Raw genomic sequence first — 15,143 nt, forward strand, 5'->3', positions numbered from 1 at the left:
TTTCTCAAAAGAGCAAACAGATTTTTTTTATATTCAATTTTGAAATCTGACATGGGGCTAGACATTTTGTCAATTTCCCAGCTGCCTTAGTCATGTGACTTGTGACTGCACTTTAGGAGAGAAATGCTTTCTGGCAGGCTGCTGTTTTTCCTTCTCAATGTAACTGAATGTGTCTCAGTGGGACATGGGTTTTTACTATTTAGTGTTGTTCTTAGATCTACCAGGCAGTTGTTTTTCTTGTGTTAGGGAGCTGTTATCTGGTTACCTTCCCATTGTTCTTTTGTTTGGCTGCTGGGGGGGGGAAGGGAGGGGGGTGATATCACTCCAACTTGCAGTACAGCAGTAAAGAGTGATTGAAGTTTATCAGAGTCACATGACTTGGGGCAGCTGGGAAACTGACAATATGTCTAGCCCCATGTCAGATTTCAAAATTGAATATAAAAAAATCTGTTTGCTCTTTTGAGAAATGGATTTCTGTGCAGAATTCTGCTGGAGCAGCACTATTAACTGATTCATTTTGAAAATTTTTTTTTTCCCACAACAGTATCCCTTTTATAAAAAATAACATTAAGGAACGGTTAAAACTAAGTAAGCCTTATCAGAATGGTACCAGTAAACCCTCAAAGTAGTGCTGCTCTGAGTCCTCTGTCAAAAGAAGAGCTGCATTTCTTCTATTGTGTACACATGGGCTTCTGTATCAGACGTCCTGCCTTCAGCTTAAACCTCCTTGCCCCGGGCTAGAGCATGCTCAGTTTGCTCCTCTCCCCCCCCCTCCCTTCTCTGCTATAATCTGAGCCAGGGAGAGGGTGAGCAGGGAGAGACTTAGGCAGGAAGTGATTTCACACCAAGCTAATACTGCAGCTGCTATCCTAAACAAACAGCACTTCTAGAGCTTTTTACTCCTTGCCCCGGGCTAGAGCATGCTCAGTTTGCTCCTCTCCCCCCCCCCTTCTCTGCTATAATCTGAGCCAGGGAGAGACTCAGGCAGGAAGTGATGTCACACCAAGCCAATACTGCAGCTGCTATCCTAAACAAACAGCGCTTCTAGAGATTTTTACTCAGATATGGTAAAACATTCTACAGAATAAATATAGCATTTTAGCTTGCACTATTGCAGCTAATCTATTGGCAAAATAATGCCTCCATAGCTTTCCTTCTCCTTTAAGAATGCTTCAGTTGTTGCCATGGTTGGGTTGCTGGAGGGTTTGGCCAGTCTGATTTTCACATTCTTTTTTACTATGTTTAACAATGGACTGGACCAGGAAAAACAGTATTGTCAGTAACATAGTACAGTACAGTAGCATGGGACAGTCTAAAATGCTCTGTGTGCCAGTATCGTAGGATGCCAACAAGTCTGTAGCGTAATTGTAAGAAGATAAAGCTTATTGTGTGAGATACTCTCACACCCAAGGGTGTCAGCAGAAAAGTTTCTGGGGGGGGGGCAGGTAAGCATAAAAAAGTATAAATAAACATTTTGTGGTGTTTGTAATGAAATTTACAAACAATTTTTTGGAACTAGCTGGAGAGGTGGCAACTGCCCCCTTCTTCAGACACATACCTCTCAACATTCAAAAAATGGAAAGAGGGACAAATGTTTTATGTGTTACAACAGTTTTGCTAATGAAAGTGAATTGCCCCTTAAGCTGCTAGTCTAAGTTTTCTCAAGAAACCTGCTTATCTTAAATAGTTACAATTGTATCTTTGCTTATCTTAAATTGTTACAAAAGTATCCAAGTGCAGCTGCTGAGTTTTCTGGGCTCTCTGCAAAAAAAACTCTTATTTTAATTAAGTTTCAGAAACTTTGTATCTTTTTCTCGCATCAGTGCAGGAGATCAAAGAGAAAGTCGGTAAATCTCAGCAAGAAATCCAAGACTGCGGGCTGAGCTGTCACAATATGGACTGTCCCGCAGAAAGGTCCACCCATGTTCACCAGTGATATGCGGGTCGCGCGGACCTCAGCACCCCGAGGGAGGGGAGAGTGACGGAGGGTGACAAGAGGGAGAGGAGAGTGACGGAGGGGAGGGTGACAGGAGGGAGGGGAGATCGACAGATGGGAGGGTGATAGATGGAAGGAAGGGAAGTAAGACTGAGGGATGCGAATACGGACTAGGGGTAGGCAGAAAATAATTTTAGAGGTAGCTGCCCAGCATTCCCCTATCATTGCGCCCAAGGCAGCTGCCTCTTCTGCCTACCCCTAGTTCCGGCCCTGCTCCCCAATCATGACTTTCCGCTACCGGAGTCCTGCTTCTGTTTTTATAGGCGTGCTATTGCCCCAACCCTTTTATGACATCATCCTTGGGCCTATGTCAGGTGCGGGTCAAAAAAAAAAACCAAAAAAACTCGACCTGCACTTCACTAATCATGCCTGCTCTGAGAAGCTGTTCTCTAGAAAGTTTTTAGGTGAATATGGATAATGCCCAAAAGATAACTGTACTTCTAATATAAGAATTGTAAAATAAATACTTTAAAAAATCAACCCTTTGCAAGCTCTGTGTCCATCCTAACCTTAAAGGGGTGGTTTACCTTTAGTATGTTATAAAATGGCTAATTCTAAGCAACTTTTCAATTGGTCTTTGTTTTTTAAATATAGTTTTTGAATTATTTGCCTTCTTATTTTGACTTTTTTCCATCTTTCAAATTGGGGGTCACTGACCCTATCTAACAACAAATGCTCTGAAAGGTAACAAATGTATTGTTATTGCTACTTTTTATTACTCCTCTTTCTATTCAGGCCTCTCCTATTCTTATTCCAGGCTCTTATTCAAATCAATGCATGGTTGGTAGGGTAGTGTGGACCCTAGCAACCAGATTGCAGAAATTGTAAACTGGAGAGCTGCTGAATAAAGAACTAAATAACTCAAAAACCACAAATAAAAAAAAAAAAAAGAAAACCAATTGCAAATTATGTATATTAGGCATCACAGTGTTCAATAGACCCCTGGTGTTCATATTTAGGATATTTTATGCTGTTACGTTATGAAATGTGGGGCATATAGTGCAGGTAAAATGCAAGCTTTGCGACGATTTTCACAAATTTCATAGAAAACTTTTTGTTCAGCATAGCTTTACAGTTTGGTAGTTTGCAGTAGAAAGGGGTATTTACCTATTTTAGATTTGTTAAAATGTGTATTTTTTCAAAATATATGGTTTTCTAGGGTCTCCATACTGTTAGGGGGTCTTATGGCACATAATACACATACTGGGTGCTTATAATGCAGAGTGTCAGTCGTGGAAATTTATATACACTATTTACATTTGGGGGACTCTGTATCCTACATAGTTTGGTAAATCGATGTATATTGGGCATCAAACTGTAGACCCCTGGCATACATATTTAGGATGTTATTTTCTAATGCTTTGTGGGAGATAAGATGCTAGAAATTGGAAGCTGAGGCAATTTTCAAATATCTCATTAAAACCAACAATTTTGGGATTGCGACTAAGTAGTTTGGAGTAGAATGCCATGGTTACCTATTTTTGATTCGCCTGAAATGCCCCTAAAATGAGAGAGGACAAAATGTTCAAAAACCATCTGGCACTGAGTGCAAATGAAAAGGAGATCACAGAAAAATTATTTTATCGTAGGCCCGAACTGTCAGTGCAGATGTCTGGGTTTTGTCTTGATTCACCTCTAGAAGCAAGACAGAAAATTGATGACTCTTGGTCCCGTATCAATAGTCAAAGCACCTTCTGTAGAGTCAATTTAAAAAGCCTTTATTGGATTACATGGCTGGGATCTCCAACAAGCAACAACGTTTCAGGCCCAAACTGAGCCCTTTCTCCAGGTCCCTCCCACTTGTTATAGCATCTGGTTCCACCTTCCTTCCTCAGTTCTGTAGTAAAGCTTAGTTGGTGAGGACAGTATAGAAAGGCAGAGAGACCAAGAGACAGCAGGTAGAAAGGATAGAGAGAGAATGGTCCCATTTACGTACTAAAATCTGGGTGTGACTTGCTGCACTGAAAGTTCGGGCCTACGAGAAAAGGATGGCCCTCTTCGCTCTACTGCGCATGCGCAGCTGCGCGAAGGAAAGAAGAAAACGGAAATGGATCGCTCCGTGGTGCTCGCTGGTATAACCCCGGGGTTTCAAGTAAGTCAATACAATCACTTGGGGATGCCTAACATTTGGCACCCACAAGTGAACAATGCCTTTTCTTCTCCTTTAAGGGAGAGCTACTTGAGGTCGCAGGTAGTTAGTGGTTGAAAGGAGGTTGTTGTAGTGCTGTCAACACTAGTGGTAGGTCCCGTGTGGGCAGGGCAGCCATCAGGGGGGACAGGGGAGAGTTGTAGGGGGCCCGAGGGTAAGGGGGGCCCGGCCACGCCACACTTCTGACTGACATCGGGAAGGCATGGACGTTTAAGGGGCCCTGGCCACCAATTTTCTCATAATGTGGGGGGGGGGCCCTGGCCACCAATTTTTTTTTCTCATGTGGGGTCCTAGCCACCAATATTTTTTAATGGGCGGCCCTGGCCACAAATGTTTTTTTCTGGGGGGCCCTGACCACCAATATCTTTTTATTTTTTAGTAACGTGGGAACCCTAGCCACCAATATTTTTTTGTTTCTCTCACGTCTAGGGGGACACAGGGACCATGGGGTAAAGGGTCCCGCCCATCAGGAGGAGGACACTGATGACATCAGAGCTGACAGCCCTCCCACTCTCCCTTTATCCCCTGTCTTGCCCAGTTTTTCAGTGTCCTCAGGAGGTTGGACCGGCCTTAGGAAGGCCCAACGATAAGACTCATCGGCTGTTGATTAGCAGCAGCACCAGGGGTGATGCCGTATCAGGCCCAGCCTGTTCACTTGTGACAGCCCCCAACGCGGACCGGTGATAGCCAGGCAAGATCCCAGGAGACCGGCGGGCGCACCGGCAACATGTTCCCAGGGAGAGCCGAATTCGCAGCATCAGCGCTCTCCCTACCGGACAGGTGAGGCACACAGACGCCCTCCATTAGAGCTCCCAACTGCCTCTGCCAAACTTAAACTCTCCTTCACTCGCGAGCCGGCACTGAGATGCGGGGGGAGGAGCAGTCTCAGTCAGCGCTTCGCGCCCTTGTGTAGTCACGGCGCGCACCTCCTCCTCTGTGCAGCTCTCTTTGCGCGGTCTCTTTCCCGCCTCACAGACTAGTGCTCCAAGTCGCTCGGCAGCATAAGCAGCTAAGGAGGTTCAGACCACAGCCCTTCCTCTCTCCCTCAGCCTCTTAGGCTTCAGGTACCTGAGGATCAAGCGCATCTCGCTGAACACTCTCTCCACATGGCAGAAGGCAGGGGGGAACTTTTTCTAAGGGGGGGCGTTCTCTCTAACCAGTCAGTCATGTTTTTTGCATGCTCTAAATGCCTTACAAAGTTCCGGGAAGGCCAAGTAGATTCCCTATGCTCTGCTTGCAGCAACCTCCAGGCACAGGCTTCTAATTTTACAGCCTCTGACCTCACAGTCCCAGCGACCTCAGATCCTGGGCCTTCACATAGAGGGGACTTTGCTTCCCTAGGCACCTCTGACGCACCAGGGTGGGCTGTTTCACTATCTCAGTCACTCTTCAGCCTGCAATGCATTCCCCAACTAGCCACTTCTATTGGCACAAATGACGGCCAAACCAACGACCGCTACCAAGCGCAAGCGATCGCACAACCTGAAGGATGCACTTAGGGGGTCCCCTACACTCCCTTCCTCCGATGAGGAGGCCAGTGAGGGGGAAATACTTTCCTCTTCGGATGCGTCTGACTCCGGAGAAGACGACGTGGCTGAAGCAGCCCCTGCGGTTGAAGGCCTCATAAGGGCAGTACTAGAGACACTGCATATCCAAGAAGAGGATACAGCTCAGAAAAAATCGACTCTCTTTAAAAGAAAACACAAGACATCTGTGTGTTTTCCTGCACACAAACAGCTACAGGCCATAGTCCAGGAAGAGTGGCAAAATCCAGACAGAAAGTTCCAAGTTACCAAACACTTCACCAAACAGTACCCCTTTCCCAAGGAATGTACCGAGAAGTGGAGCACACCACCAGTGGTGGATGCGCCTGTCTCACGCCTTTCCAAGGCCACTACCCTGCCTGTGCCAGATGCCTCTGCCTTTAAGGACACCACCGACAAGAAACTGGAGGGCATATTCAAAGCCAACTTCATTTCAGTGGGTTCGGCTCTATGACCCGTCCTAGCTTCCGCCTGGGTGACCCGAGCGGTCGAGACCTGGTCCAATTCCTTGTTACAGATTGCACAGGAAGGGGGTTCAAGGGACCAGATTGTACATCTAGCCTCCTACATCCAAGAGGCCAACCAATTCCTAGTGGACGCCTCGTTTGACGCAGTTAGAGTCATCGCAAGAGCATCGTCTCTCTCAGTAGCGGCCCGCAGAACTGTATGGCTAAAACTGTGGTCTGCGGACCTCAGTTCCAAGAAGTCACTAATCTCTATCCCCTTTCAGGGCTCCAAATTGTTTGGGGATGAGTTGGACAAAATAATATCTCAAGCAACTAGGGGCAAGAGCACACTCCTGCCTCAACAAAGAGCCAAGTCAGCCTTCTCCTTCAGGAAGGGACAGTCCTTTCAGAACCAAAGTTTTTGCCAGAACAAGGCCAATCCACCGACAAACACCCACTACTCTTTCAAGAGTCGTTTTCCCAACAAGGGGAAATCATCCTGGAGACAAGCATTCTTCATCCTGACTATGCCCCCACAAATCCTCCAGATGTAGGAAGAATAGGGGGAAGACTTCATTTTTTTGCAAATACCTGGGTTCATCTAATAGACGACCCCATGGTCACTCAGACGGTCTCCTCTGGTTACCGACTGGAGTTTCACCAGATTCCCCCACGTCACTTTTTCATGTCCAGAGTGCCAGTGCAAGACACAAAGAGGCGAGCCTTCCTATCCATCATAGATGGAACAGGGTCATAATCCCTGTTCCTCCTCATCAAAGATTTAAAGGGTTTTATTAGAACATCTTTATTGTACCAAAGAAAGATGGCTCTTTTCGACCCATCCACGACCTCACACAGCTGAACAAGTGGGTAGTATACCACAAATTCAAGATGGAATCTGTTCACACCATCATCAGGGCACTGGAGCAAGGAGACTTCCTAGCATCTCTGGACATCCGAGATGCCTATCTGCATGTTCCGATATTCCCCGAAAGTTCCTGAGGTTCGCTTACAGAAAACTTCACTTTCAGTTTGTGGCCCTGCCCTTTGAACTGTCCTCTGCTCCGAGGATATTCACAAAGATAATGGCTGCCTTCCTACGGGTGAGGGGGGTGTTCATAATGCCCTACTTGGACGACCTTCTTCTCAAAGCCAGATCCAAAGACATAGCAGAACACAACATTCAATTGACCATACAGAGTCTGCAGAGGTTCGGATGGACAATCAACTTCGAAAAGTCCTCACCAATGCCCAGTCAGTCCCTGCTCTTCCTGGGTCTGCAATTCAACACAGCCCAGCAACAGATTTTCCTGCCACCCGACAAACAGACCAAAATCCAGGAAGCTGTCTGGTCTCTGTGGTCCTCCACGTTTCCGACAGTCCGGGCGTGCATGAGAGTCCTAGGACTGATGGTTTCCTCCATAGAGGTGGTGCCATTTGCCCAATTTCGACTCCGGCCCCTTCAGACAGCCGTACTGAAGCAGTGGAACAGGACATCCCTTCACCAGAGGATAACCCTCCCAGCAATAACGAGGAAATCCTTGAACTGGTGGTTAGCCCCAGATCATCTCAATCGAGGGAGAAACTTCCAGGAATCGTCTTGGCAGATAGTGACCACAGACGAAAGCCTCACAGGCTGGGGGGCAACGTTCCAGGGCCTATCCTCCCAAGGCGCCAAGCGAGACAAGTTTACCGATAAACATTCTAGAACTGCGAGCCATCCTCAAAGCACTTCTTGTATGGGACCACACGCCGAGAAATCAAGCTGTCCAGATCCAGTCGGACAACGCCACGGCGGTTGGATATATCAACCATCAGGGAGGCACAAGAAGCACACTAGCAAATCAAGAGGTGGCCCTCATTCTGGAGTGGGCAGAAAGAACGACCGCTCAGATATCAGCAATCCACATTCCAGGAGTGGACAACGTGGAAGCCGACTTTCTCATCCGTCACCAACTAGACCCAGGAGAATGGGAACTGCACCAGGACGCATTTCAGATACTAGTAGCCAAGTGGGGACAGCCACAGATCGACCTAATGGCAACCAGGGGAAATCGAAAGGTGCCCACATTCTTCGCACGGAGCAGAGACCCTCTGGCGGTGGGCATAGATGCCATGACCATGCCCTGGCATTTTCGACTGGCGTATGTAGTCCCTCCACTTTCCATGCTACCTCAGGTGTTAAGAAAAATTGCTAGAGAACCAGTCACAGTGATTCTCGTGGCACCTCTGTGGCCCAGGAGGTCATGGTACTCCGCTCTCCTCGATCTGTCTTTGGAGCCTCCAATAACACTTCCTTCGTCTCCTCAGCTGTTACGTCAAGGACCGTTTTTTCCACCACAACCCTCAGCTCTTTGCCTTAACGGGATGGCTCTTGAGGCGGCAGTACTAAGAGAGAAAGGGTTTTCAGAGGACGTCATACAAACCATGATCAAAGCGTGAAAACCGGTCACTTCCAGAGTTTACCACAGAGTGTGGGAAATGTACCGCTCCTGGTGTAGCTCGGAGGAGGTTACCTTTGGGGATTTCAGACTTCCCTGGATTCTGAAGTTTCTTCAAGCAGGGCTAGACAAAGGCCTCGGCCTCGGCTCCCTAAAAGCTCAAATATCGGCTCTATCCATCCTTTTCCAGCAGAGGATAGCTCTAGAGGAAGATGTTCAGACATTCCTTCAGGGCGTAGCTCGAGTTTCGCCTCCATTTAGTATTGTCGGCTCTTCTTGATCCTCCCTTTGAACCACTTAACGATGTGGGTTTGGAAATTCTCACATGGAAGACAGCATTCTTTGTGGCAATCTCATCAGCCAGGTGAGTATCGGAGCTGGGGGCACTATCCTGTGTGGAACCGTTCCTAATTTTCCACGAAGATAAAGCAGTACTTCGCACTGTTCCAAGTTTTCTTCCCAAGGTGGTCTCTGCCTTCCACATCAACTCAGAGATCATTCTGCATTCATTCTGTAACAAACCAGCCAACGACAAGGAAGCACACCTGCATCACTTGGATGTGGTCAGAGCTCTCAAATCGTACGTCTCCCTTACAAAGGCCATTCGGAAGACAGACTCTCTCTTCATTGTACCTTCGGGGCCTCGAAAGGGCCTCCCGGCCTCCAAAACCGGGGCCTCCAGCTCGGAAGAGGACTCCTCCCATTAAGCTTAGAGCTTATTCCACCAGAGCCCTCGGAACCTCTTGGGCTTACAAAAATCCGGCTTCAGCTGAGCAAGTGTGTAGGGCAGCTACATGGTCCTCCCTACATACATTCACAAAATTTTATCAATTCAATACCTACATGTCTGCATAGGCAGCCTACGGAAGAAACGTTCTCCAGGCAGTAGTTTCCTAGACTGTCAGAGTTCTCCCTCCCTACTGTGGGGGTGCTTTGGTACGTCCCCACGGTCCCTGTGTCCCCCTAGACGTGAGAGGAAAGGAAATTTATGTACTTACCGTTAAATTCTTTTCTCTCCAGTTGTAAGGGGGACACAGGGCTTCCCCCCCTGAACTCTTGTTCTTATTTTTTCTCCATTGTGAGAGTTTGTTCTACAGTTACGTTCCTGTTTTTTGTTCTTGGTTACAAACTGACTCCTTCTGGGCATGACAGGGGATAAAGGGAGAGTGGGAGGGCTGTCAGCTCTGATGTCATCAGTGTCCTCCTCCTAATGGGCGGGACCCTTTACCCCACGGTCCCTGTGTCCCCCTTACGACTGGAGAGTAAAGAATTTAATGGTAAGTACATAAATTTCCTTTTTTTTTTACTGTGTGGTGGGGGGTGGACCTGTGGGGTGGGGAGGGCGGACCTGTAGGTGGGGCTTGCGGTGGGTGCAGCCCAGGGGGCCCAGGAAATTTTGACGTATGGGGCCCTGCAATTTCTGATGGTGGTCCTGGGTGTGGGTGCCCTGACCTGAGGTCGTGCTCTAGCTACTGCTCTAAGGAACTGTTGGATAGTAGCATCCTCCGCCCATCTCGTGTGAGTCAAAGCTGACAGAGCTTAAATTTGGGTCTTCAGTGTACGTAGAGCTAATCCTTTCCTAAAACCTTCTGTGAGAATTTCTATCAATGATACTGCTTGAGTTATCCGTCCAATCCCGATTTTGTTGCTGACACCAGGAAAGGAAAATGTTCCATAATTTATAGTACACCTTAGTTGTGGATTGTTTGTGGGCTTTTAGTAGGATATCTATTTCATCCTGGGAGAGTCCGCATTGTGTCCACCACATGGTTTCAAGAACCACGCCGTTAAATGGAGAAAGGTGACCTTGGGATGTTTGATGGGGCCTTGGGATAGCAAGTCGGGTCTGAGAGGTAGTCGCCACGGTTTTGCAATAGACAGCAGAATTAGTTCTGTGTACCACACCCAATTTGGCCAGTCTGGAGCAATCAGAATGGTGGTGATGTTGCTGTATTTTATTTTTCTCATGATCCTGGATAGGATTGCTAATGGTGGGAAGGTATACACCATCTTGAAGTTCCATGGGGTGACCAGTGTGTCGATAAATGATGCGCCCGGGTCCCTTGTTCTGGCACAGTATAGGGGAAGCTTGGTATTGTATCAGGATGCCAGGATCTCCAGGGTTCCCCATCTGCGGATTAGTTTGTCGAAAATCGCCACTCGCCCTGGTCGATTAATTAATGGGCCCTGAGCATAAATTCGCTAGAGAAGGAGAAAGACTGTAGCACTAGTTCACACTCCAACGCCAGGCGAATTTTCGTTCTGGCGATTGGACGTAAATAAGCAAATTCACTAAGATGCAGATTTTAATGAACGTTACCTCTTGTGCCAGGCGAAGTGCAATAGAGTAGGTTTGAACATTTTTCTAAGTCCCAAAAACCGCTCGTGACTTTTCAGTTTTTCAGGGTGATAGGCTGCAAAAGATCGTACATTTTTATTAGGGTACTGGCTTCCCCCCTACATTTACTTACATATGGCACATAAACTATACACTGGGCACATGTGTAGGGCATTATAACAATTTTATTTTATTAAGGTTCCCTGGGCTTGTGTAGTGTAATGTATTTGCTGCAACATATACGTCCATTGAAATTTAACTTCCTGCCACATGCAAATTAGCCAACGCTAGCGCAACTTCGCTTTGCTTGCCGAATTAATGCTATCGAAATTTCGCCATCGTTCGACGCCCTGGACGCAACTTTGCATTTTAGTGAATTAGCGTTGTCCTGGTGAATTTTCTCCTGTGAAGTGTGGCCATGTGAGTGAAGCCGTCGCTGGCGAATTTCCGCAGGTTAGTGAATTTGCCCCTTGTCGGTTGATGTATGCTACCATGGTCACATTGTCTGATTGTATTCTGACCGGGTGTGACTGTAGTAGATGGGACCATCCTTGTAACGCTAGTGTGACTGCCCTTAGTTCCAGTATGTTTATGGGTAGAGTTGTTTCCTCTGGGGACCAAAGTCCCTGAAAGGTGTGGGATTTGTAAACTGCCCCCCAGCCTCTCAGGCTGGCGTCTGTGGTTACTACCTCCCACTCTCTGTGTGCCCAGCTGCGGCCTTGCTGGAGATTGGTTGGCATTGTTCACCAGTAAAGGCTGTTCTTTGTTGTTTGAGATATTGGCATTCAATTAGGAAAGGGAGACAGGGGCTCTCCAACCCCCCGCCGTGTGTTTAATATTGTATACTGGAATCCTTTTCTATTTAGCGGTTCATTTTTACATTCATCAATACTTGCTCACCGCTGTTCTAAAATGGTTCGGGTGTGCTTGCCCCGAACCCTCCGCTTTAAACTTTCCAATATGATAAGTTGTAGGTCACTCCCCTCTCCTGTTCAGTGGCCCGGTTGCTGCGCCCCGAACCCTCAGCATGGGGAAGACATCAAGACCTGGAAATCGGCAGTTTGGCACGCACTCAGCAGGACTCCAGATAGCGGTAAAAAATCTCTTTACTTTATTGCACAAACATCTATCGTCCTATGAGATATTGGCATTGTCTATTGTAAGTCTTGGTGGTTCCTGTTCCAATGTTCCAGGAATTTGTGTTGGAGGTGGAACTTGGCGAACAGTGCAGCCTCTATCACTGAGACCATTTGAAGCCGAGCAGTCAAAGACAGTCTTCCACTGTCGTCCGTTCTGTGTACAAGAAGGTGTGTGTTGTTCTGATTAGTATGTCCACCTGTTGTTTTAGTGAGACTTTCTGTTTGCACATGTTGAATTGAAGGCCTACGAATAATGTGGTCTGGTCTGGTATTAACGAGCTTTTGCGGTAATTTATAAACCAGCCGTGTTGAGTCAGTACTTGCAAGCAGGTCTTTGTATCTGGTTCCGCTTGTTCTGCAGTGGGAGCTCTGATTAACAGGTCGTCCAAATATGGTATATGGTATGATCTGAGGTACATGATTACCGGTGCTAGAACCTTGAAAAGGTTTTGTGGAGCGGTACAAAGTCCAAATGGTAGAGCCGTAAATTGATAATGACAATTTGTAATGGCAAATCTGAGGAACCTCTGGGAGTGTTGGCAGATAGGGATGTGTAAATAGGCATCCTGCAGGTCTATTGAAGTCATGAATTTACCCGGTTCCATGGCTGAGATGACTGATCGTACCGATTCCATTTTGAATTTCTGATTAGTGATCATAGGATTTAGTGGTTTTAGACTGAGAACCGGTCTGTAGGTGCCTTCTTTCTTTTACACTAGAAATAGGTTGGAATAATATCCCTTGTACTTTTGAGCTTCTGGGACTTCATTTATAACTCCGGTTTGGAGCAGGTTATTGACTGCTTGTTGAAGTAGAGGTTCCCTGCTGGGTGAAGTTGAAGATGAGTGGAATATTGTTGGGGGGAGTCAAGTAGCGAAGGGGATTCTGTAGCCCTGCTGGATTATTTTTAATACCCAGGTGTCTGTTATGTGTGATTGCCAAATCCCTAGAAATTCCTGAAGTCTGCCCCCTACCTTCTGACTGTATGGTCAGGTAAAGGTTGTTTTAAGTGTGTTGGGTTTCTTGGAGTTGCGGCTGGTTTGTTGCCACTGTGGTCTACTGCGTCTGGCAGTATGTTCTGCCAGGGAGGCCCTGAAGTTGATACGAAAGAAACAATTAGTTCTGGTCTGTGTGTTCCAGCCTCTCTTCATTGGGTACCTGGGAGAGTCAACTTTTGTTCCTGTAGGTAAGAAGGTATTCTTCCCTCCAGTGATGTCTGCAATTATTTGTTTAAATCTGGGCCAAACAGGGATTCACCTGTGAATTTTAAGTATAATAAGCTCAATTTGGATGCTGTATCCCTGACCAATGCCTTAGCCATAGGGAGCGCCTGGCTACCATTGAGTTGGCTTTGGTCTTGGCTGCTAATCTTTTTTTTTATTTGAATTTTAATTATTATTTTGCATTTTACAGATTAGCATTTATATTGAATTTGTAGATTTTCATAAGTTTTAAATCCAGTAGTTGTAAATAATCGTGAAATTTCTGTTATGCCAAAAGTATCCCCGTTTGTAATATTGAAATTCAGTATCATTGCTTCTAATATTTTTATGGATGATGTCTTCATTGGAAGGTCATGGGTGTATTTTTAAAATTTTGCTTGATTCTATACTCGAATAGCTGTAGTGGAAGTGTAGTACAATATCTTATTGGATACTGTTTGGGGGAGAGTTTTAACCCACAAAAGTTGTTGCAAGGTATATGGATAAACTTATTTTGTTCTATTTGTATCCAATGTTTTTGACTTGAGGGAAGGTGCCATTGGGTCACTTGTTCTAATAAAGTTGCATTATATTATTTTCTATATTTGGTATTCCAAAACCTTTTTCTTGTATACGTTGTTGCATATATTCACATTTAATCCTTGTTCCCCCCCGGTATAAAAGTGTCCAATACACTCTGTATTTGATTTAAGAAATACTTGGGCACATTAATTGGCAGTGTTCTAAATACATATAATAGTTGTGGTAGTACCATCATTTTGATTGTGGCCATCCTACCCATCCACGAGATATGTAATGTGCTCCATCTTTTTAACTGTGTTTGTATATTGGACAAAATTTGATTCCCAGGTATGTTATGGTGTGTTCCTTCCATTGAAATGTAAACATTTTTTGTAAAGAGCTTAGTTTTTCTTTCAGTACTCCCAATGGTAATGCTTGGGTTTTATTAATATTAAGCTTATAATATAAAATTTTGCTGTATATAGTTAGGATTTTAAGCGTTTTAGGATTTGTCAAAGAAAGTATGATGTTGTCTGCGAAAAGCATTAGTTTATATTCAGCTGGTCCAATTTTTATTCTTGAAATTTCTATTGTGTCTCTGATGGTTTTATCCAAGGGCTCCAACAATAAATTAAATATTAAAGGGCACAGTGGGCATCCCTGCCTTGTCCCATTGATAATGTTAAAGGGATCCGATTAGAATCCCATGTTCGTTGCTCTGGCAGTGGATTTTATGTATAATGCTAGGATAGCATGCAGAATGCTCCCCTGAAAGCCATAAGCTTGAATGTTTTTTTTTCCATATACTTCTAATATACCCTGTCAAAGGCTTTCTCTGCGTCCAATGCCAGCAATATAGTTGGAAGTTTTTGATTTGTCACTTTTTTTTAGTAGCGAAATTGCACATTGATTTAACTGTTTTCCTGGTTTAGGTATTGTTGATATAATAGCTGTTAACATCTCATCAGGAAAATTATCATATTGAAATACTTGATTGAATAAAGTAAGATGGGGAATAAGTATAGTTTGAAACTGTTTATAGTAAGACGTAATCCATCTGGACCTGGTGCTTTCCCTATAGGGAAGTTACTAAGTGCTTTCTTAACCTCTGTTTCTGTTATAGGATTGTTCAACAAGTGAAGTTGTTCTAACTTTAATTGTGAAAGATTTGCTCTGGAGAGAAAAGTTTGTATATTACTTTCCGTTGGTTGTGATGTATTTAAATCAAGTCGTAAGTTATAAAGTGAAGTGTAATATGTAGCAAAGACATCAGCTATTGCTTAAGGATTTGTAACTTCCCTACCTTCTTGTCCAGGATATAATCTATAGTTTGATTCATTTGTCTTTGCTTTAGACCAGTGCTGTC

The sequence above is a fragment of the Xenopus laevis genome, chromosome 1L (genome assembly GCF_017654675.1).
Source record: "Xenopus laevis strain J_2021 chromosome 1L, Xenopus_laevis_v10.1, whole genome shotgun sequence".
Taxonomy (NCBI): Eukaryota; Metazoa; Chordata; class Amphibia; order Anura; family Pipidae; genus Xenopus; species Xenopus laevis.